The sequence below is a fragment of the Staurois parvus genome, unplaced genomic scaffold (assembly GCF_062004578.1).
Source record: "Staurois parvus isolate SC_StPar_1 unplaced genomic scaffold, SC_StPar_1.0 ptg000303l, whole genome shotgun sequence".
Taxonomy (NCBI): Eukaryota; Metazoa; Chordata; class Amphibia; order Anura; family Ranidae; genus Staurois; species Staurois parvus.
The window spans coordinates 5,386,018-5,411,962 of NW_028318099.1; the positions used below are offsets into that span (position 1 = coordinate 5,386,018).

At 41.3% G+C, this 25,945-nt stretch overlaps 1 protein-coding gene and 1 long non-coding RNA gene across 3 annotated transcripts in view; one reads left to right on the plus strand and one right to left on the minus strand.

Annotated features, from left to right (window-relative positions):
- Positions 1-25,945, minus strand: part of ANK3 (ankyrin 3) — an 818,082-nt gene that overhangs the window by 512,173 nt on the left and 279,964 nt on the right. The gene's annotated exons all lie outside the window — the stretch shown is intronic.
- Positions 1-25,945, plus strand: part of LOC149457739 (uncharacterized) — a 245,107-nt gene that overhangs the window by 207,668 nt on the left and 11,494 nt on the right. The window lies entirely within an intron of this gene.

Consider the following 25,945-nt stretch of genomic DNA (forward strand, 5'->3'; position numbering starts at 1 on the left):
CCTTGAAATTATGTTCAGGTCTCATGGGAAACCCTGCTAAAATAATTCATTGAGGGTTAGTGGAAAAAACACCTCTTACACTTCTGATCAGTTGTTATAGCCCCCTATAGTAGTGATCAGAATACCACCCTTACAGACAGCCATAAAAGATCACTGGTGTCATGCAGCTGGTTCTAACAAATGCATTTGACCCAGAACTTTCCAGGCACCATGAGAGGAGAAAAAAAGGAATTATAATCAGCGCAAATACTAGAACCAAGTCTGAAAAGTCCAATAGTTGGTGGAGATAGTCTGGGTGACTTGGATTGGGGGGGTCCGTATGGCACTAAGGGCAAGCTTCATGCAGTACTGTAGCAGACTCTGTGTAGTAAGGAGAGAAGAAGAAGTGCCTCTAAGTGCAGCAGACCACTTTAATACAGCATGAAAGTAGGAACACTCACATGTTAGTAGAGTAATACAGGCATGTTTAGTATATGGTGTTGAAACACCATGTAGAACGGCTGTCACTGGTGCCTAATACGTCCGCGTCTCACTGGAGGAGCGTGGTAGCAGGAGGGAGACAGATGTGGAGCTGGCCGGCATGCACGTACTCCTCAAGATGGCGGCTGGAACGCACGCTGGAGCCTGGCATAGGCTGGCCCCCTGCTTGACAAAGGAGTGTGCTTTTGCCACTAGAGGCCAGTGCATGCTCCGAAACGCGTCACATTGCATTCTGGTCACTGACGTCATCACGCCTATGCCAACGTTGCGCTCCAGCGTGCGTTCGAGCTGCCATCTTGAGGAGTACGTGAATGCCGGCCGGCTCCACATCTGTCTCCCTCCTTCTACCACGCTCCTACAGTGAGACGCGGATGTATTAAGCACCAGTGACAGCCGTTCTACACGGTGTTTCAACACCATATACTAAACATGCCTGTATTACTCTACTAACATGTGAGTGTTCCTACTTTTATGCTGTATTAAAGTGGTCTGATGCGCTTAGAGGCGCTTCTTCTTCTCTACTTACCATGAGAGGAGAGCTCAATCAGTACCTACCAACCTCGAGAGGAACCCTAGTTGAGAACAGCTGTTCTTTAGAATAGAAAAGATCCTGGTAGATGGGTGTTGATTGGGGGCAAGGTGTCTGCTTACAGGCTCCAGTAATGAGAATCCAAAATTGGCAACAGCCTTTATAGCTGCTAAGCAGCAAAAAACACATACATATCTAGTTACTGCTCTTGTAATTCTTAAAGACTATTAACAATAGTGCATCTTATTGCTCAGAAACATCTGGTCACCAGAAATGACCGTCATTGGAACAAGTGGTCAGGGTAACATTTCCAATAGAAACACCTGTTTTGATGACATCTGTCTAAAGGCCCAATTGTCCACACACTGAACAGTAATGCACACTACTTGTGTTGGTGCACTGTGGTGCCATTTCATTTTGAATGGCACCCCAACCCAACTTCATAATGCACCTGAGCTTAAAAACACCTGTGTTGCCCTGGCTATTTTAGAGACTTTTTATAGCATACAGTGACAACATGGAATAATACATTTTAGCTCAGAGCTGGGCTTCCTATCTTCAAAGGCTAATTAACTGGTTGACTGGTTCATGGAGGATAGTAAAACAGGAAGTGATGTTGGCAAGAAATGGAGTTCTGCATGAAGATCTGGGTAGAAGGACAACTCCATAACATCAGGGAGAACGGAGTAGAAAAATGGTCTGTGCCAGAGGGGACTTCACGGGACCAAAGAAGGAACTTCACCTGGATGAGGTACTTTGGAAGACTTTATTTGTAGAAGATTTTGAAGAGACTATTTTGAATACTAAAATGTTTTCTAAATAGATAACACCATAGAATGGAACAAAAGTTGTTAACTTTTAGACTTGCTCTCCCTGATTGAAATTTTGAGGCACACAGTGCAAGCATTACAAACAGGAAGGGGGAGTGGATCAGTCACTCTTTCTTTGAGCTTGAACTACTGAGCGCTGTAAACAGCAGGAGTTTTGCAGCAAACCAGCTAATCTGACAAGCATGTGAAGGTGCTGAGAGTTCTAGCTGATGACTGAAGATTAATATCCAAAATACTCATATGAATTATGCCATATTTACAAGATTAGAAAAAGAAACATAACAAGAGAATAAAATATATAATAAACTGATGTAGATTACCTTTCCTTTTTTTATTAAATTAGATGGAAAATTTAAATCAGGTTTATTCTGTGTATATCTAAATCTCATTAAGCAAAAAAATATATAATATATTGGATATAACATATTGCAAATCATTTTATTCTGAAATGTCATGTGGAATGTAACTCTGGCAAACACAACATTAATCCATGCTACATGTCTGGCACAGTGGAGACGTTCAATTTTGTGCAATTGGCTAACATCAAGGCCAGGTCACATGACAGCTCTGTATTATTCCAAGTAGGAAATGCACTGATCCCCCAAAAATGCACCTGATCTCCTTGTCTGATAGGATTGGACTTTTTCCATTTACAAGCCACTACCATCCTTGCCAACTAAGTGAGGAATTTCCACGCTGCCATTTCCATTTTTTAAATAAATATGTAGGCATGAAATGTACTCACATGGTAAATCTTATTCAGATGTCCTTATGTATATTTTTTTTATATAAGCCTTTGGCTCAAAGGATTGGTGTGAGAAGGTTAGAATGATAGCCAATCAATTAACAGTTCAATTCACTAAACCTCTGGGCCCTGTCTTGTGATAGGTTTTCTTTCAACTAATATAAACAAGACATAAAGAGGGGAATTTATCAAAACTGGACCAGCCAGAAACTGGAGCAGTTGTGCATGGTATCAAATCAGCTTCTAGATTCCACTTGTTCAATTAAGCTTTGAAAATGAAAGATCAAAGCTGACTGGTTGCCATGCACAGCTGCTCCAGTTTTGACAAATTCCCCATACATTGTATTAGAGGCCAGTGTCTGCCAAAACTCAAATTTCAGGTGCTGTAATTACAAAGCCAAATGAATGTTGCCACACTCCTCAATGTATTTTACAGCGTAGAGCGAGTGATTCCAGGAGTGGAAAGTGTTACTTTGTAGTAGGAGCTGTAGGTACGAATTACTGTAACAATGTATTTAGAAACAAATATGATAATAGAAAAACAAATTAATCACAAGACTCTGCAATATGAAGCCTTCATTTCTCTGCATAACAATATACAAGTAGAGGTGTATATATAAAAGGTGTGCCAAGAAGAACATTTCCTGCTGCTCCTATCTACTATTCTCTATCAAGGTTTCAGTTGTAACTTTGCACTGCAGAAATGCCAGTTGGATACTGACTGGTCACTGGGTACACGTATCTCAAAAGTGAAATTCAGACTTTATAAATGAAAATGTATTTAAAGTTTAAAGTGGAACTAAACCCTCCTATTGTTTTTAGCCAAAGAAGCTGCCATCTTGGCTTCTGTTCGATCTTCAACCACCACGATGCTGCAGATGTGATGAGTTATGACACTAGCCCTTTAACAGTTTGGTTGAGAACACAAGCAAATGTGACAGCATGTCCAGTATGTGCCGGGAATGTACCTGTTTTGAAACTGGTAAAACGATGGGTTTAGTTCCACTTTAGCACCATACACCCTCCCCTCCTCCCTGCTGTACATATCTCCCGCTCTTCTCTCCACAGAACATCCTGGACAGATCAAAGCGATTCTGATTGCTCAGCGCTGGCAAAGCGCATCACACTGATTTATCTGTGAAGTGCTGCAGAGAGAAGAGGGAGGAGAGTGGGGGAATTCAAATCCCCAGACCATTGCACCGGCGGCATGGGCAATGACAGCTCAGGGATGTGTACAGTGTTAGTTTACCTTTTTTATTTTTTTTCTGTAAGCCATGGTTCACATGTATGCATTTTTGGCTGCGGGTTGACTGTCTAACTTTGGATGACAATGTAAATTAAATGTTTTCCTTAATGGGAGCGTTCAGATATATGTGGTTAAGCTGCACAGTATTTTGCAAAAAGGGTGGTGTGTGAGTTCTGGGCAGTGTGATCCAATTTTGCTGTGTATTGGAGAGAGAGAGGCAGCTCTATGAAAATCGCATGAGAAATGCATTGGTGACTTGCACATGAAAACGGACAGAATCGGACTGCAAGTGCCCATTGAATCGCACTCGAAAACTGATCATATTTGCACCGTGTGTGTAAACCCAGGGTAAAGGTGAGCTAACACTTTAATGTATTTTTTTTTGTAACTCAAGGAAACCAATCAGAATCCCTATAAGGACATTAGTACTTGGTGGTGCCGCTCCAGGCTGAGGTGTAGGGCCCCGTTGGCACTCAGGATAGTAGGGATGCCAGATTAAGAAAAACTTCATCCAGTGAGCAATGATCATTTAAGCATGAAAATGCCACTCACCATAGCCAATCCTAGTGTGGAATATACATGTGAAAGCCTCTGTCAATGCCGCTCCTTGGGCCATGCCCCTGAACATGTTTCACCCCACCCATTGGGTATTAATCAGAGGGGCAATTAAGCCCCAGTAGGTGGGATGAAACGTGCCCGGGGGCATGGCCCAAGGAGCGGCACTGACTGAGGCTTTGACATGTATACATTCATACTAGGATCGGCTATGGTGAGAGGCAGTTTCAATCAGAATTCCTGTTTAATTTTTGGAAACTGCATACATGATAAAGGGAAACAGACTGGTTACTACTGGCAAAAAAAAATCTTCGTAACAAAACAATTCACACTAATTCAGCACGATTTTTAACAACAGCAAGTATATCATTCTCAAAGAAATACCAACTTCAGCAATTGTAAAATTATTTTTAATGAATATGTCTACAAATGTTTATCTGAGGTTTATAAGGCTATACATCTGCAAATAAATGCCAAGCCAAACACAAGCAATATAGCTGAGAAATGTGATCCAGCTAGTCAGCAGTGGTATTTCCCATTACTATAGGCCCTGTAAACACATCGGAGATTACAACAGTCATTTAGCTTGAGACCAATAAACTTTCTGCTCATCATACTCAATTATCAAATATTAACAGAAAATGCTGACACGTTTTCATGGGCATATTTCCAGAGTGGCCTGTGCCATAAGAAAACACATACATCAACAGAAAATCAATATCTCCCAATCTAGCAGAGTGGCCGGTATTTTATTCCAGATAAAGCTTCTCTTCCCTGGGAAAGAATAATCTACCATTATCAGACGTGGTCAGTCCTCTGCAGATGGGCAATGTTCACTTACCATATTTCTCAGGTTTTAAATCCACAGGGGATCAGAAAATTCAACGTTAACATAGCCATCATCAACATAGCACCATAGAAAGTGATAGCGAGAAGAGACGGTTCACAGTCACTTACCTGGAAAGAGAAAAGGACACAATTTGAGCTTGCTAATCACAAAAGGCTAATCTCTTTACCATGCTGTTAATTGGTTTGGACACAAAGTAGGATCAAGGTCTGATGTGGCAAAGGAAACGGGAGTGTTTAACCTTGGGGTGAGCTGGATATTTGATGGAGTGACACATAAGAGACGGGAAAGAATTTATTTATTGAACATAAACATTCAGACTGTTTAAGGGATGGCACAACAGATGTGACAATGGGGCATGTGATGGATATGTAAGCTTCCCGAGTCTGCTGTGGTTATCCCTTCAGGAAATATCTAATGATTGCAGCGAGATCTATGGCAGCTCTCCCTCTTTGTAGGCCAGCCGGGTGCAGGTTGTTGTTGGGAGTCTGCCAGCAATCTCCTAGGCAACTGACATCTCAAAGGAGCCACAAATAGCAGCAAACCCCAGTGTGCTTACTGGTGTCGCGCACAATCCTATCCGGCCTGACAGCAAACATGCAAGTAATCTTCAAACATGCGTTATGCAAACAAACGGAATCAGGCTTTCTTTTGAGTCACTGGAATTCACCACTTCATCTGGGTTTGATGTAGAAATTTAGGATGACTGCAACTGATTTATGCCATTGTGAAATAGAACAAAATCACTTGTTTCCACAGCTAAAACCATTTTACAGCCTAGATCTAAACACAAAAACTGGGCCTCATGCTTCTAGGCCACAGGTATCAAACATAAGGCCCGCGGGCTGAATCTGGCCCTCCAGGCCATTTTACAGGGCCCTTGCACTTCTCCTGCAGGTACCCCCTTGTCCCCACCACTCCCACCTTGTCTCAGCAATCGGCAGCAGAGAGGAGAATAGAACTCCTCAGCCAAATCCTGCACCTTTCAGTACAGCTCAAGCACCCCCTGTCTGCCTCCCCTGGTCTCAGTATTCAGCAGACTCTGGTAACTGACTCCACTCCTCCTCTGGTCCTCCTCCAGACCCTGCACTTTCTGATCTCCAGCTCTGCCCCCAAAGGGTGATGTTAGGGAGGGTGTGGGATTCTTGACATCTGATGTAATGGGGGGTAGGGTCCTCTGGACATCTAGTCTTACAGATGCAACCGGCCCTTTGAGGCTGATACAGCATTGATACAGCCTGCGATGAAATGGAGTTTGACGCCCCGATCTAGGCGCTTGAAGGGAAAACTGCCTATCCTACAGTAACCAATCGGAATATGCCTTGGGGGTGATTTACTAAAAGTATATAGGCTGCTCACTTTGCAAAAAAAAGTTGCACATTGCCAGAGATTTTTTAAGAGCTTAGAGCTAGTTCACACAACATGTAGTCCAGTGCATTTTTTTCTACATCACAAACACATGGATAATAGGTTATATGGCTTCCAATGGGGCCAATGAAAAGTGTTGAGTGAAATCTTCTAATGGGGACACCTGTTCAGGGAACAACTGTCTAGGCCAGCCCACACCATGGCTGCACATCGCTGTGTGTTCCTGTGCGATTCACACTGCATGCAGCCCATGTGTGATCTGCAGTAGGTGTAAATAATAAGTTAATGACACCCCAAACGCAGGTCGCAAATGCAGTGCTTTTTCCCGTACTGGATGCGTTCCTGTGCAGGCATGGTATGAACTCGGCTCTAAGAAGGGAATTCTCCTCACTCTGGGAGATTTCCTCGAATTCCTAGGGCCTGGAAATGAAGGGATGTTCTGTCATTGGTACACAGACATCAAAAAACAACCCAACAGGGTTTTAAGCCTTTCCTACTATCTGAAAAAAAAAATTGGGCTATATCACTTTAAAGTGATTGTAAAGCTTTCTAATTTTTTTTTCATTAAAGCAACAAACATGTATATGCTTACTTGCTCTGTGTAATGGTTTTGCACAGAGCTGCCTAGATCCTCCTCCTCTCCCATTGGCGCTCCTGGCACAGCCATCCAAAGCAGTGTGTATGAGCTGACATGGAGGAGAACTGTATTCTTTACACACAGTTCTCCTCCCCGTCGGAGATGCTCGGCAATCACCGGGTGCCAGCAAGTAATCACCGTCTGGGACCCGGTGATTGACAGCCGAGGGCGCAAATGGCGGTGCAGGTAGGGCGCACAAGCGCTCCTTATCCGGAAATGCATAATCACGCATATACATGTGATTTTGCACACCCGTGCTCCCCTGTAGCAGTATATCTGCTATAGGGCAGTCGGGAAGCGGTTAAACTTTCTATTCCCATGGAGAATGCTTTCTGTGATGAAACCGTTCCATGCTTCTCAAGCCAGTGATCTCTAAACTGCGACCCGGGGCTAAGTGTGGCCCTTTGCTTGCTTTTATCTGGCCCTCAGGGCAATATTTCATCCTCTGATACAAACAATTGTGCATAATTCCTGCAAATGACACGAACGATGGGGCACAATTCCTCCCAATGTCACCAGAAATGGGAAATTGTTTACTCCCACTGATGCTGGGACATTTTCTACTTCCAATGGCCATAGTCCAGCTCCTCTTACAATGAACTGGTCCTTTGTTTAAAAAGTTTGGAGACCCCTGCTCTAAGGGAATGATAGAGAAAGAACAGATTCCATTTTCCAGCGTGACGAGCCATGTGCTCAATGTGAGTGGTCTTATATATATCATTGAATACAGCTACATCGATGAATATGAATACAGTGAAAACTGAATCCATGTCTTTAAAATCACAGTCAGGATTCTACAAAGACAGTGCAAGATACAGCCAAACAACGAACTAAACAATTAACCCATCAAGTATAAAACATTATATTCCACCACAGATATCAACTCTTTTTCGATATCACTTCATCTTTGTAAATACATTTACAGCTTAGCAGAGGTTAACTCAACTTTCCCTAGGCTGCTTTTAAAGTGTTACCAAACTCAGAGCCCTGCATTCACTATAGCTGGTCTCCCACAGTTCACAAAACATGGAAATGCAATTATTTTAGTAAATACCTTTTCTCATCAGCAGTATATAGCAGTATATAGCAGTTTGGTGGCTTCTATCAATGTCCAGCTGAGCATTGGTTAAACCTTGTAGGAGGAGTTTTCTTTCTCCACTGACTGTCCTATGAGGCTGCATAACCCTTGACCCTGTGTCTGGACAGTGCTGATTGGCCCTGTGCAGATGACATGCACTTTCTCAAAAAAAAAAAAAAGAAAGAAAACTCTATAGCCATACACACTAAACTGAGCATGTGCAGAGTGCTCTGTACTATCAGCAGATTGGAGACAGTAGAAAAAGAGGAGGATCAGAGAAGACAGGATTAAACAGCCTTTTTACACAATGTGGAGATGTAACCCCTTAGGTTCCACAGTGGTTATAATTTATATATAATGATTTTAATGTTGTGGGATTAGTATTACTCTACATGTACTCAAAGTTATAGAAGGTTTTGCAAATGCTACATGAAGATTTTGACAGCCAAGATCCATGAGGACAAAGGCACGTAAACAAAACTCATTTCCCACCTCCCTAATCACACTAGGCATGTTGGACATACAGGGAGCAAGGACAGAATGTATCCTTCAACTTGTTCCATGCAAATGAATGTAGGACATATTTTGGTGTTGTGGAGATAATCCATGTTAAGTTATGGACTGATTTATTTAGCGGTTGTATGGCCAAGCTGTCTCTGCTGTTAAGCAAAGAGAACTCAGTGTCAAAAGTGACAGTTGAAAAACACCTCAGAACAATTAACACTTACAATATGCGTGAAAAGATGAACCAATACATATTCTAGCTGACTCTCCACAAATTTCACCCCCATAACATCAATTTAAAGTATATGTCAACCCTCACTTTGTAAAAGAATCTATTAATTTTAAATTAGAAATGAAAGGCAAAACATAAGGTATATGTTTTAAAAACATTATAAATACCCTTTTAATAAGTGATCCTCTGTTCTTAGCTGCATAAGGAGCTTGGAGAGCTAGGGGAGGAGAAACAGCATTACACTGGTCTTCCCAGTGAATGGAGAAGGAGAGTAGGCTGAACTCCAGCATAGCTAGAGAACTGGCCATATTGTGCTCTTGTCCTTAGTGTGCTCAGCTTTTAATAGGAAAGCAGACTGGCAGGAACACCAGTGATTTCACACAAAGAAAGCAATACAAAGAGGACAGGATACTTTTTCATACAAGTGCATGGTACAGCAGGCGTGTATCAGGAATATGAAATGTTGGGTTTACATTTTCTTTAAAAAGGAGCTTCAGTATGCCCCCAAAATATTAAAAGTCAGCAGCTACAACTACTGCAGTTGCTGACTTTTAATAATATAAGGACACTTACCTGTCCCAGAATCCAGTGCTGATCTTCAATGGGCTTCGGGTCCAGGCGTCTGCATCTTAACTAAGGGAAACTGGCAGTGAAGCCTTGTGGCTTCACAGCCAGCTTTCCACTGCGCATGTGTGAGCCACGCAGTGCTTTGTGAATGGTCCCGCAGTCTTCTGGGACCTGTGATGTGTCCCAGAAGGCTGCAGGCAAAGGGGAAGGTTACTTCCACTCAGATCACCTTGGCAATCTGGATGGAAGTGGGACTGGGTACCTGTCAGAACCTGTTCCCCCCAAAAAAATAAGTGCCAATTGTTAAAGAGGAGGGGGCCTCATAGTAGGAGGGGGCTACACAGCCGGCTTCCTGCTGCGAATGCACAAGCACTGCTTTGTGAATGGTCCCATAGTCTTCTGGGACCGTGATGTGTCCCAGAAGGCTGTGGGCAAAGGGGGGGGGCTGAACCTCTACTTGGAACACCTTGGTGATCTGGGCAGAAGTGGGACTGGGTATCTGGGTACCTGCTCCCCCCCAAAAAAAACAATAAGTGCAGAATGGCAAAGAGGAGGGAGGGGGAGGCAAACAAGCAGAACTTCCCCTTTTGGGTGAAGTTCTGCTTTGATATCAATCCTCCAAAGCTGAGTGAGGAGAAAGAGATAGTAAGGAAGACAAGATCGGAATCAGCATCGGGCCCTTATGGTTTTCCGTAATGTGTATAGAAGAATGATATTGTGAAATTATTCTGGAGAAACTGGAGGCTTGTGTTCAGCAAAAGCAAATCATTCCTAAAGCCTGACAAAAAGCAGGGGAAGTCATTCCCAAAATGAAAAAAGTCACATTCAACAGTTTTGTCAAATAAACCTTTTGAATACAGAATGCAAGATCTTTTTTAAAATATGTTGGCTCAAAGACTTGCACAGTACCTGCAACAAATTCATTTCATTGAAGCCTTTAATCTGCCTTGGGATGCCTTGAACATAGTATTATATGGAATATCATTGAAAAAAAAATATGGCACTAAATCCAGACTCTTAGAAACAAGGAAATGATCTACCTGTCTTGTTCCTCATTTCCTACTGTAGACTGCTTTCAAGGTTTTTCAGGTTCTGGTAGTAATAAGACATTACTTTGAGGACTTTCAAATTTGTCTCACCACACCTGGTAATTTCCCCATTGGCCTCTACAATGGCAAGAGAATGTCTGATAAGCTTCGGGTTTGGACTGAATAAAATGTTTTTTTTCCTGAGTTTTGCATGTTCAGCGAACTGCCAAGCTAAATAGGGTGTTAGATCGAGCCAAAAATTTAGTAGCGGTATCACACCTAAATGTGACAGCTTCCTGTTCAGCCACCAGCTTCTAGTAACCAGCAAAGCATCCCACCCAGGGGCGGACTGACCATTCGAGCACTCAGGCACTGCCCAAGGGCCTGGGCTCAGTAGGGGGCCCCATAAAATGCCTCTGGTACCTTTTATAGGCTTTTTTGGGTGTGTTTTGAGTGTGGGCAAGGACACTGGGGCCCCATGATCCCCAATTGCCTGGGGGCCCCATGAGTTGTCAGTCCGCCCCTGATCCCACCCTAGCTCAGATAGCTGTCACCTGGCTTTTTTTTGCTTGGGGTCCCCCTTGACATCCCTATCAGACCCGCATCAAGAGTATGGGTTCAGTATATTTTTTTTTGGGGGGGGGGGGCCCAACATTTTTTTTTTCATAGTGTCCCCCTTTATTAACATCTACATTGTCTTACATAGATGTAGAGAATTCCCAGCCATTTGTTTACAAGCAAGCGGAAACTGGCATTTGCCAGCAATATACACAGCATTTTTTTCTTTGCATATTCTTGCCAGTTTAGCTGTGGTATACATCATACAGATAAGCCACTTCACTGGCAGGTTCAGGGAATCCCTCAAGTATTTTATTCAAGGGCCAGTTCACATCTGACATGGACCGTGTTCTTGTGCAATTCAGTGTGGTGTGATTTTTAGCCTATTCATTTGGATCGCACCAAAAGTAATGCATGCACTACTTTTCAAAAACGCACTGCACTGGATTGTATGGTACTGCGATATCATGCGATCCTGTGCTGCCAAATACACTGTGTTTGCAATCTGCATTTGGGGTGTTGTTAGGAATACACGGACACCTGCAGCAGATCACGTATCCAAAGTGTTTTTAATGCAGCGGAGAAAATGCACATTGAAAGTGTGTTTCCTGCACTACTTTCTGGTGTGAATGAGCCCTAAAGGAATTTTGCATTTCTAAAGTTTCACTTTAAGAAACATTTTGGCCTGAAAATGGCCTTTACTGATTTCTAAGATTCTGCTCCCACTGATTTCAGTAAGTTCGGATTCAGATCACCGTCAGTTCACACCTCAGACTTGGGAGCGAGCCTGTATGAGTGCCCCCATAGCAAGCGGCTTGCTATGGTCTGTACTCGGCGGGGAGGGGGAAGAGCTAGGTGCACTGGCAGGGAACCTGAGAAGAGGAGGATTAGGGCTGTTCTGTGCAAAACCATTACACAGAGCAGGTAAGTATAACATGTTTATTATTTTAAAGAAAATAAAGGATTTTCCCTTTACAATCAAGCTTACCAGATGAATGACTCACACTTTAAAGGAAGAGAAGCAATGCAATTATTTTAATAATGACTTTTTTGTTATAGGTTGTACATTTTTTTACAAGTACCTCGAATATCCAAAACACATTACTCACCTCCTCTAAAAAGATTTATGCAAAAAGGCAATTGTGAATCACGACTTTCATTGTTCTGATTCCTCTTCTTACTGAGTCATCACATTGTACAAATTACCTGATTACCTATTTTCACAATGCAGAGAGCTGGTCAAGTGTTTTAATTGTTGCTTCAGCAGTTCTGACATCAAATCAGCAATCAGTCTTTCTACATTCTATACCTACAAAATAATGCTGATGTTGAAGCCACACAAAGCAACACCTATACATAATACAGAAAATGACTCCATATGGGTTCACACTTGGCTTTTTCTCAGTTTAATACTAAACCTGTTAGATATAAAGTTTAAAAAATTGGCAGTTGAGTTGCAATTTTGCTGCCCCTGTGACCACCCCCCTTAACCTGACACAGTAGCTGGAGGCAGTGGTGTGTTTAGCTCTTGTGCTGCCCTAGGCAACACTAAAATTGGATGCCCCCCCGACACCTACACCAAAGACCCCCCCTAGCCCTTGCCACTCTCCACCAACCCCACAACCCCCCGAGACCCTGCTGCCACTCTCTGCCAAGCACGTCCCACCAACAGAGAGAGAGATTTAGTCGAGCACTAACCTTAACCTCTCTAGAAAGCAGCCGGCCAACCCCAGAGCCAAGCCCAGTATCTTCCTTCCTTGTGCGGGAAGTTTACACCCTCCAGCAGCGTGCAGCATCCTCAAATTCTATGGCGAATGCTCACCAGGTCTCCATCCCTGCCACATGTGTCTCTTCTTCTGGCGGGTGGTGCCCACCCTGAAAATTGCTGCCCTATGCAAATGCCTTGTTTGCCTTGTGGTAAATACGCCACTGGCTGGAGGGGGTTGTACACATGCTACAAAATGATATCTCCTGGTTGACAGACAGTACCACCAATAAACATACTTCCTGCATCAATGCACACGGTTTCAGCACAATTGTGCAGCATTTTCCAGGCTACGATAGGCAGTGTGGAGGTGATAGTGTAAAAAAAAAAACATAGGTGTAGATTTACTAAAACTGGAGAGTGCAAATTCTTTTGCAGCTCTGCATAGAAACCAACCAGCTTCCAGGTTATTCTGTCAAAGCTTAATTGAACAACCTGAAGTTAGAAACTGATTAGCTACCATGCACAGCTGCACCAGATTTTGCACTCTCCAGTTTTAGTAAATCTCCCCCATAAGGGCATCTCTGTTCATACTGGAGACCACCATTACCAGGACAGAAAGTAAAAGAAAAAATGTGACAATTGTCATCTGAGAAGCAGGTAAGGGGAAGTCTTCCAATGGGGATACTTGTGCCAGTGACAGCTGTTTAAGATGAGATTCCCCCACCACCACTTTAGAGAATTAAAATAAATAAATAACTACTGGTTTTGGCTAGGGATTAAAGTGTTACTAAACCCACAACATTAAAATCAGTCTGTAGATGCAGTAAATCATGCTTGTTATACTCACTGTAAAACCTAAGGGGTTAATCCTCTGCATTGTGTAAAAAGGCTGTTTAATCCTTTCTTCTCTGTTCCTCCCCTTTTTCAAGCAACCACCACTTATCTCCAGACTGATCCGTAGGCATGCACATGCTCAGTTTGGTGTATATTGCTAGAGAGGTTTTTTTTTTCTTGGGAGAGTGCATGTGATCAGCACGGGGCCAATCAGCACTTTCCAGACAGAGGTCAGGGGATTTCCAAACTCCTAGAGCAGAAAGAAAACTCATCCTACAAGCTTTAGCTAGTGCTGGGCTGGACACTGATAGAAGTCACAAGACTGCTCTAACGTCTGATGAGAAAGGTATTTAGCAGTTTATATTTACTGAAATATTTGTATTTCCATGTTCTGTGTATTGTAGGAGACCAGATATAGTGAATGCAGAGTCCTGAATTTAGTAACACTTTAATAAATATGGCATCATTTGGGATAATGAAACAAACAGTTTTTACCGCCCCCAGTCGCAGTTGTGAACAAGCCCTTAAACATTTAAAAAACTGTTAAATGACTGTAGACACCATAACATATCAGTGATATCCAAAACTACTTAATAAATACCCAGCAAATCAACAGTTTTAAGCATGGTATGTATAGCACCTACATGGTCTACAGCTATATCACTTTATATTGAGACAGGTTTACTATGAATTCCAGTCTAACTGAAAATCAGTTTACTGTGTTAAAAAGAAGAGCTGCTGCTGAAATTCAATGGAGGAGACTCCGATTCTGGAACAGCTGTGCATGTTAGCCAATCAACATCTAACTTCAGCTTGTTCAATTAAACTTTGGCAGTAAAATCTGGAAGCTGATTGGTTCCTATACAGAGCTGCACCAAATTTTCCATTTCCAGTTTTAGTAATTAGCCCCCAATGTCCAGTTCTTCAAATCATTCTCATCAATAAATAATGCAGTAAATACACAAATGAATTCAGAAACAACGGCATTAAAATCTAAAATACATAAAATAAGGATTTTTGGTGCACTTGAAAGATACAAAATTGCAAGAAAGCTTTTCAAGGACACAGATCTGCCCTTGGAATATAAGCACAACTGGTAAGAGTGTGTATTATTATACAAGCATTCCCTAACAAGCCCCATCAAACTGTAACATATATGTACTGTTCTTTTAATAAAATTTAAGTCTAGCTAAGACATTTTTTTTTACTGCAACCCATGGCTCTGTTAGGAAACATATTCTGAGTATTGATCACCTGTGTACCCCACAGCACTCAGTGGTACCTCCCAAAGACCTCCACATTACTATTGTGGTCTGTAGTGACGTGGATACAGGCACCAGGAACCACTGGGTGTTGCAGGGGATGCAGGAGATCGTCACTCCCAGAAGTGTCGTATTCCCAGCACACTTTGAGAGAAAGCTCCTCAGCAATGGAGCAGCATTCAGCACCATAGTCAGGGAGAGAAATAAAGGGTAAGTTCACCCTTTGGAGCATTTTACACCCGTATTTAGTTTGTAACGTTTAACATGCTCTAGCACCTCCAGCCAAAGCCCCCCACCACCACCACATGACAGTGGGTGGGGGTTCCTCTTCCCAGACCCGCTGTCACATTTTAAAAACAGCGTGGCTGTGCAGGGCTCCAACCTCACAGCCACAACATTAATTCCAAGGAATCTGTGAATGAATGAACTACAAGTCCCATCGGCCAACACGGTAGAGGGCTTGTAGTTCCCAATGAACTATGAGGGCGCTGATGAGCACTTTCATAGTGCATTGATACTTCCTACAGCTTTCAAACAGAAAACCCAAAGCTGTACACAATAGGGATTATTAAATAAAGGCAAATAGACTGTGCCCTTTGAAAAGTGCAGTTGCAGGTACAATTGCTCCAGAGCTTAGTAAATGAGCAGAAGCTCTGCTGACTCCCATCATCCAATTAAATGCAAGAAAAAATGCTCTTTCTTTGTAATAATCTTCATTGCATGCGATTGGGTATTCTTTGCAAAGTGAAGCTTTACCTCATTTATTAAGCTTTGGATCAACTGCACTTGCAGAGTGCACAATCCAGTTGCCTTTAGTAAATCAACCCCAATGCCTGCAGGGGCCTGCCATTGCACTGCGTTTGCAATGCTCTGCAGGCTCCTGAAAAAATAATAAATGGACATTTTTTTTACCTGCAAGATCAGCATTTCATATTCCTGATATGTGCCTGCTGTACCATGTACTTTTATGAAAAGGTATCCTGTTCTGATTGTATTGCTTCCTTTGTGTGAAATACCAGCCAGTCCCTCTTAATCCCATATTAAAAACTGACCACACTAGGCATGAGTTAACAGTGTGGTCAGACCTGTGCTGACATGCTGCCCCCTGCACAGCCATTCACTGGGAAAACAAGTGTACTGCTGTTTCTCCTCCCCTAGCTCCTTATGCAACTGAGAACAGAGTGTATGTGATCACTTATGCATCCAATCTTTTCTAAACCTCAATACTGAAAAAATAAGTCATGTCCTGCAGGATACAACCTTACATGTAGATACCCTTGGGTATTTGGTGTCTACGTACAGTATATGCTGCATTATTGTAGAAGGAGGGCAGCTCAAGACAGGAAACTTGTTTCTCAGACTTTACCCTCAAGAGTTTAGCAGTAGAAACACTTCACTGTTCATGATATTCTCTCTCTAATAGTAGCAATAAATCTGTATTACTTGTTCGGCACTGACTTATAGCTGCAGGAATGCTCATCTCAACCATAAAGTCTAATGGCCCTAAGGCAGTATATTTCCAAAACAGATCCCTAGGATACAATTCATGTTCTAAAATAAGAATAAGAAAAGATCAGCACATACAGATTCCCCAATACTTGATAACAATAGACACTAAACACAATAGATGTAAATTGGTATAGGAGTCCAAAAGAGACATATAAAATAACGTCCAAAAAGACTAATGAAATTAATCCATAAAACTCTCAGGCAAGCTCTTGTGGCTGTAGCAGGCTCTGGATGAGGATAAAGAAGGAGAAAAAGCGCTACTACATATTACACTTAGAGGCGCTTTTTCTCCTCCTTTCTATAATTCATGTTCTCCCTGTGTTTTTATGGGTTTCTTTGCAAAACATGGGTTTCTTTGCAAAGCCAGACTGGTCATAGTGTGTATGTGCTGATCTGACGGTGATAGGGATATTATGGTATAATCTCTTTTAATGACAGTGAGTGATGTAAATAGTTTATATACACTCACCAGCCACTTTATTAGGTACACCTTTTCAATTGATTGGTAACATAAATTGCTAATCAAGAAATCACATGGCAGTAACTCAATGCATCTTGACATGGTGAAGATCACTTGCTGAAGTTCAAACCGAGCATCAGAACGGGGAAGAAAGGGAATTTAAGTGACTTTGAATGCGGCATGGTTGTTGGTGAGAAATTAAAAAACTGCTGATCTGGGATTTTCACACACAACCATCCCTATGGTTTACAGAGAATGGTCCAAAAAAGAGAAAATATCCAGTGAGTGGCAGTTGTGTGGACGGAAATGCCTTGTTGATGTCAGACGTCAGAGAAGAATGGGCTGACTGGCTTCAGATGATAGAAAGGCAACAGTAACTCATGTCAATATGGAGAAAAATCTCTTGTTAAATCTATCCCATGAAGAATTAAGGCAGCTCTGAAGGCAAAAGTGGGTCCAACCCGGTACTAGAAAGGTGTGCTTAATAATGTGGCTTGTGAGTGTACTTTGTAGAGTTACCTCAGAACTACACAAATATAAAAATATTTTTATTATCTCCTTGATATACTGAATTCCCTCTTCTCACTTGACAACAAATACTAATATAAATTGGTTGTTTTTTTTTGGGGGGGGGGGTTTGCATTGCCAAAAAAGGACCTAGCGTGGGCAAGAGCCCACTTCCGATAAGTCTCTACTTTAGCTTTCTGCAAGCATTGTGGCCACCCTGACACATGAGTCGGATGAAGGAATGTGTTTTATCTGGAGTAAGCTATTCCTGTTGCACTATGATCTCTAGGAAGTGCTGGAGCACTCAGCTCTGATTCCAAAGCAGCGGAAGCATTGGATCTATGTAAGTAATGTCAACACTGCACCGGATGAGCCATCCACTAGGTTCAAGTTATTCCTATTATACCCCATCGTATCTTGTTCCCAAAGAGTGACACAACTTCCTATACATACTGCTAATTAGAAACTCTTGACAGTGACCAGGAACAACAGAGCTGTCTTTTCTGCACGCACAAATAAAGTAAATTAAATAAAAGTCCTGGGGATGGCTGGAGGATACGTGAGCCCGGCCTTCTTAGAGATGCTGGAGGAAAAACAATTCAATGCTCATGGGAAAATACAAATTCAAGAACCACAAACATCAACTAAATCGATTTAAAATATATAATTCAGTCATTTTTTTAATGTAATCTTTCAGGAAAATTGACCTTTTTACCATAGATCTTTGAAATGTATCTGTGCTTAAAGCTGAACTCTAGGTTGGAAAAACGTTGCCCTCTCTTCCCACTACATGGGATAATGCTTGTTTTGTTTACAGCATGATGTTCAAGGTTAATTACCTTATTCCTCACTCTCCCAGCAACTAGCGCTCTCCTCCCAGGATTAGGTTGGGCTTTAGGCATTTTTACGTACAATGCAGGACCACTGGCTCTGCATTTTACATCATGACGTCGGGCAGCAAAATGGAGCAGCTTCAGGTGACCTGTCTCACAATGAGTAGGAAACACTATTTACTGTTCTTTTTGGATAGAGAGGAGAAGGAATCTTACAAAGGGTGGTCTTATTGCATGGACCCCAGGTGCATGGGGGGACCCTGCAGTCCACCCCTCCTAGAGGGGGGATCACATGTGGATAGAGCAAGTGATCAATCCAATCTTTTGGGGCTCTCACTGCAGCAACTGAAAGCTGGCATTTCCTGCTCAAGCTGCTGCAGCGAGAACCACAAAAGATCACTTAGTCCTCTATTTACTGCACTGATCCAGATTTCTCTCGCTGCCAGCTTCTCTCCTTTCCTTCCCTGCCGGCAGCAGCTGCAAACACACAGGGGGATCTTCAGGATGGAGAGTGGGCAAGGGGCCAGTATATATATCATATACAGGCCACTTACTTTTTTAAGTGAACACAGTGAGTGATCAATACCAATCACTCACTGTATTCATTCACAACTGATGCATAGGAAACTGTTTACAAAGTTTATGAATGGACAGAAGCCCCTGCCTCCTGTTCGTTTATCTGTGATGCAGCTTAGGCTACAGAGAAAAGGACTGGGGAATGTGTCCTCAGTCCTTTTCTCTGTCTGAAAAGTGAGACATTAGGGGTCTGTTTAGACCCCTGATATCTCACCAAAGTACTCCCAACAGCATTGTGAATATAATGTAAAAATAATAATAAATTAAAATTAATTTAAAAAGAAAAAGAAAATGTAAAAGAATAATTAACATTTGTAAAAACAGGATTAAACACCCACACCCGATCCGATGCACTATGACATGCTATGCATGCCACAGCTTATCATTTCCCTGGTAGGGGCCCCAGTGCATTATTTTGCCCAGGAAACCATAAGGCTGTTAAGGAGGCACTGCCCATACAGGTTTTTACAGCTGTCTGTGTCCCCTCTGTTGCTCTCTGTTTTGTAATAGTGACAAGTGTTACTGGGATAGAAATGGTGAGTAATAGAAAAAAGAACTCCCCATCTCCCCCAAAAAACCAGCAAAGAAACAAAAATGAACAAAGGTTTACCAATTCTCTACTTTAAACAAAACTAAGAGCTATAGATTCACTTTAACAGGATAAAGCCATGACACATATGATGAATATTTTGTAAAGCCCCCCAACACCTGTTTTAAATATAAAAAGTGATATTTCAGTTTTGGCCAATGATGGTGAACTGAACCACATACTGACTGTATAAAGTTTACAAAGACACCGGAAACAAGGTATAGTTACTCAGTCTTAGTAGTCAGGTATGCATTTATCAAGTTGTGGCGCTTAAATTTCCCCTTGGCTAAACTCTACTGGCCATTTGCAAGCAGCAGCAGATTTTCAGGAATAATTTAGGAATGTGCTTGTGTGGAATCACACAGGAGGACATCCTAAGGAAAACCACCAACTGCTAGATTTCACCTTTTTGATCCATACATTAGAATTAATACCTTTATTATACAATAATATGATTATCATAAATATCAAATTACACAGCAAAATAAAAAAACAAAAAAAAACAAAATATGGGTCCTTCCACAGTTCGTTGTTCTTGTGCTTTTCATGAATACATATTGTGCCATGTGATAATGTGCATTCCATGAACACAGCCTATTAATTTTGAATTGGCTACCAACACAGCAACTGCTGCCATAGGAATGAAGCAAAATGCGTACATGCAGCACTCTTTCCAGTGCAGCGTATCACAATGCATGGTAGTACATTATTGTGCGCTGCAACACATGTGCACAGGAGCTCCATTAGGGTACCATTCAAAACTAACGTCAATGAAATGTGTTGAAGCACACAATTCCCAATCCCGATAGTGTGTTTCGGCCCTAAGAGAAACATCCCAGTCAATTCAAATCTGCATATATTTTATAAAAGATTACCATATTATTATATGCATCTGTTTTATGGAGAGAAGAAAGCACTTAACCGTGACAAAATAACAGACAAGAATTATTCATGCAAGACCTAAAATGGATAAAACGGATTGTAAGTACAATGGCAGGTCTCGAGATTGCTTATTATAGAAGTCAATTTTCTGGACAGGAACAGCAACTAAAAAGCTATCACAGGGTTTTGGTTTTAGAATGTGCAATGTATTGTCTGACTACAAAAAGCATGGTTTTGCAAGGTTTTTTATGAACGATAGTTTTGGGGTTTTTTCTTCCATTTTTTACTATCTTTCATCCTTCCATGACTGAAAAGACTATCCAATTTTTAATATGTAAAGTATTTGGGGCTTCAACCTACCCTCGATACAACAACTAAACATACTTTTGATCATCTACAGTAAAACACTTGTTGCACAAATGACGTGCCCAGGGTAGTATTTACCATAATGGCACTCATGGTACTCATGAGGCAAAAAGGCTGGAAGAAGCTATAGCAAATCTTGAATTCTGAGAGGAGTCAGAAGAATTCTTATAGTTATGAAACCATTTCTCATTTCTCTCTGGTGGTCTGTACAATTAAATAGTAGCCCTTCAAATAATACAAAAAGCAAGCATCCAACATTAGTTTATTAAAATAAAATACTGTAAAAGGGTGTCATTACATACAACTCCAATTCAAACAAAAAATGGGATGCTGTGTAAATAAAACCAGAATGCAATGATTTTCAAATACATAAGGGGGGGGGGGGGGTATGATCTCCATGTATAATACATAAGGGGGAGGGGTATGATCTCTATGTATAATACATAAGGGGGGAATATGATCTCCATGTATAATACATAAGGGGGGATATGATCTCCATGTATAATACATAAGGGGGATATGATCACCATGTATAATACATAAGGGGGGATAGGATCTCCATGTATAATACATAAGGGGGGATATGATCTCCATGTATAATACATAAGGGGGGATATGATCTCCATGTATAATACATAAGGGGGGATAGGATCTCCATGTATAATACATAAGGGGGGATATGATCTCCATGTATAATACATAAGGGGGGATATGATCTCCATGTATAATACATAAGGGGGGGATAGGATCTCCATGTATAATACATAAGGGGAGATATGATCTCCATGTATAATACATAAGGGGGGATATGATCTCCATGTATAATACATAAGGGGGGATATGATCTCCATGTATAATACATAAGGGGGGATATGATCTCCATGTATAATACATAAGGGGGGTAAGATCTCCATGGATAATACATGGATATCATACCCCCCTCCCCATATTTTATTCACAATAAAAAATAGAAAATATATCAAATGTTTAGACTGAGAAAATGTACCATTTTAAGAAAAAAATAAGGTAATTTTTACATTTATGGCAGCAACACATCTCAGAATAGTTGGGACAGGGCAACAAAAGCTGGCAAAGTAAGCGCTACTAACAAGGAAGAGCTGGAAGAACATTTTGCAACTGATTAGGTTAACTGGCAATAGGTCAGTAACATGATTGGTATAAAAACCTAAAAAGAGCATCTTAGAGAGTCAGAGAGGTTGATTTACTCCTAGATTGTAAGCTTGAAAGAGTAGGGCCCTCTTACCCCTCGTACGCTGTCTGTTTTTGTTGTACTGTGCCATGTATTGTCCCCCCTATTATACAGCCCTGAGCAAACCCTTTGGCACTATATAAACTCGATGTAATAATAATAATAATAATAATAATTTACTAAAGGCAAATAGGCTGTACACTGCAAGTGCAGTTGCTTTAGATCTGAGGGGAAGCTCTGAAAGGAGGTGAAGCTCTGCTGATTTCTTTCATCCAATCATTTGCAAGCAAAAATGCAGTTTTTTTATTTTCCTTGCATGTTCCCCTCAGATCTAGAGCAGCTGCACTTTCAGTGCATTTGCAGTGCACAGCCTATTTGACATTAGTAAATCAACCCCAGAGTGCCTCAAAAGTAAAGATGGACAGAGGTTCACCAATCTATGAAAAACTGCATCTGAAAATTGTGGAACATTTTCAGAATAATGTTTCTCAACGTAAAATTGAAAAAGACTTTAAATGTATCATCATCTAAAGTATGTAGTACCATTAAAATATTCTGATAATATGGATTATGGCTAAAACACAATATTGGATGCCCATCATCTTTGGGACCTCAGACGGAACTGCAGTAAAAACAGGCATCATTCTGTGATGGACATCACTGCATGAGCTCAGGAATACTTCCAAAAACCACTGTCTGAATACAGTTCGCCATGCCATCCAAAAATGCAGGTTAAAGCTCTATCATGCAAAGAAGAAGCCATATCTAAACAAGATCCAGAAATGCCACTATCTTCTCTGGGCCAAAGCTCATTTAAAATGGTCTTTTGCAAAGTGGAAAACTGTTCTGTGGTCAGATGGATCGAAATTTGACATTCTTTTTTGAGAATCGTGGGTGCAGTGCCCGATGAAAGAGGAGAAAGACCTTCCAGCTTGTTGTCGGCACTCAGTTCAAAAGCCTGCATCTCTGATGGTAAGGGGGTGCATTAGTACATATCGAAAGGGCAGCTTACACATCTGGAAAGGCACCAGCAATGCTGAAAGATATATCCAGGTTTTAGAGCAGCATATGCTCAGACAAGAATGGGACAACGTTCCTCTCCCAAGACTCCAGCAACTGGTGTCCTCAGTTCCCCGACATTTACAGAGTGTTGTTAAAAGAAGAGGGGATGTTACACCATGGTAAACATGGTCCTGTCCCAACTTTTTTGGAATTGGGGTTGTTGCCAGTTTTTCTTGCCCTGTTCCAACTTTTTTGAGATGTGCTGCCATCAATTTCAAAATGACCTTATTTATTTTCTAAAATGGTTTAAACATTTGATATGCTTTTTATTTTCTATGAATAAAATATGGGTTTGTGAAATTTGCAAATCATTGTATTCTGTTTTTATGTAAATTTCAGACCCAACTTTTTTGGAATTGGACTTATACTGGCTTAAACATTTTTTTTTACAATTCATTACTTGTTTAATCTTTTTTTTTATATATATATATATATACAATCCTTCAGTTACATTCTGGTTTCCAGGCCTAGGCACCCTCCTACCTGCATGCCTGAGCTAAGGGCAGATGGATTCCAGGAAGTAAATGCTACATGAATCATCTGTCCTTACTCAAGATGGTATGGCCAGAAATGCTAGCGGTGTTTTTCAATGTGATTTCACAGCAAAATAAAGCATGGAGACATGTATAGATGGAAGAGTTTGCTTTGAATAACACAAATGAATAAAGTGTCCTTAATGCCAAATACATTTAGGCTCTTACTTTTATATGTTTTGGGAGTGTCCTGGAGTTAATGGGTTTTGGTCGGAAGCTGGCTGTATTAGGGATTCATGATGATGATCAATGCCCCAATCATAGTAAATTATTGATTTCTTATCTTTTATTTTACGTTAAGAAAGAGATTCTTTGTAAATGGACATCTACTGTATTCCCAGATATGTCATCATGGGAAACCATGATTAATACTGCTCTGCCCCTGTACAAGCTGACATATATCAATCGAGGTTGCCCCTGGAAATATGACAAGGTTTGGCAGCCATGGATATCCCAATAGGAAAGTCTGCCGGTGTGTGTATACACTTTTAGCTCTCACTGATTCTTCCCATGTATACCTCTCCTTAGTGCTCTCCTGTTTTCTTTTCTCTTAACCCCCCCCCCCCTTTCTTCCTGAGGAGTTAGAGTTGATCTTCATACCAAGGTTGTTATACCATGTCAACAGTTTTTTTTCTGTACTAATGTGATGTGGAATGCCTTTCTTTAATAAAGCACTCCTGATTCTTAAAAAAAAAAAAAAAAAAAAAGAATTAAATGGCATTTTTGGTTTGTGGTGCTCAGATGCAGTGTAGTTCTGCTTTAAAGTGGAATTCCAGGCAAATCCTAACCATTCTTAAAACTTTCCCCTCCCCACTCCTAACACCTATGCTAACTAACATGTAAGAAAAATGCATAAACTTACCTATTTTCAGGCCTATCTGGTCCAGTCATGTGATTCCACTCCTGTGTCTGCAGGGGAGAGGAGGGAGGGAGGGAGCGCTGACATTGGATGGACCATTGAAGCCTAAGGGTGATGTCACGCTCCCAGACATTACCAGTGTTTGTTGGAGGGCTCTCTCCTGCAGCTGGTAATGGGTGACACACGGGAAATCATGTGACCGGACTGGAGTGAACTGAGAATAGGTAAGATATGTAATAGATACATAGAAGACGTCAAGTGATGAAACGCGTTGGGCTGGCCTAGTGGATGTGACGTTGGAACGTTCCTCCCAGCTGTCGGCTGTGTTGATTGCAGTGCAGGAGGTTCGTCCCTTGGTTTTTCCCTTGTGGATGTGGCATTTTAGAGGCTGTCATTGCTGGTGTGAGTGCAATACTTTATTAATAAAATTTTACTGGTTTTAAACGTACTGCACCATCATATCTCTTCTTATTCCTCGAGCTTTGCCCATGTTATTGGAAGATCATTTGCTGCTTAGCTGTTCCATATGTGCTGCCTAGCTGTTCCATATGTGCTGATTGGATCACTATTGGTTCCTGTTCCTCTACTGGGATTTCCTGCAGATCATCGCTCCCAGAGCAAAATGCTATCATGCTGGTTTATAATATAATCAGCATATAGCTCTGGTGAGTGTATTAATTTCATCTGGTGTCGGATTTGCACATGGGTTTGTTTTCAAGATTGACATTAAGTTGATATTGGACTATCACTGTTATGGTGGCTGGACTTATGTTTATATTTATGAATTCATTTATTTTTATTATTTATCCTTGCATGTTTTGTACACCATTTTACCTTTTTTGGTTAGAGGTGCTGCATATTATTTGATTTATTTTGCATTTTCTGTGGCGCTTCTTATATCTGCTACAATAGATACATTTTGACTCTAGCTCAACATATCCAACAGCTAAACAAACATTTATCCGCATTTTCTACAAGAACACATTTGCATTTTGGAAAATCTACAGGCTGTGTCCCTCTCTGCTGTACTTCACTTGCACTTCTGGTCAGAAAACATGCACTGTGAAATTGTTATGATATGATGATCTTGGACTATATGTCCCACAATTCCTTGCCCACTTATAAAATTGCGCATGCATGCCCTATGCACTATAAAAGGACCCTGGAAACGCTGTGTATGTGCATCTCTAGAACAACACATGCAGGCACAAAGCTAGCGACCCTGACCACACTGTACTAGCATGTCCTAAATACAGCACCTGGGTAGGATCAATAAGAGGGACCCCCCTGCCACATTGCGCATGGATACCCGCAGACTGAGAAAAACCCAGCTGGGAATGTGAATGTCAGAGTGCCTCCAGGAAGACCCTGAAAGGCAAAAGAGCCACCATTATAGGTGGAAATGAGTTATATTCCACTGTAAAAGCTAAGAATGCAACAAACAGAGGATTAACACAAAAAGGGTCATGGAAACATGCATCAGGTATGCTGCTACATTTTATTCTCTACAGACCTTTCTAGTCCTTCTGTCAGTTTTTTTTACTGTTGTTT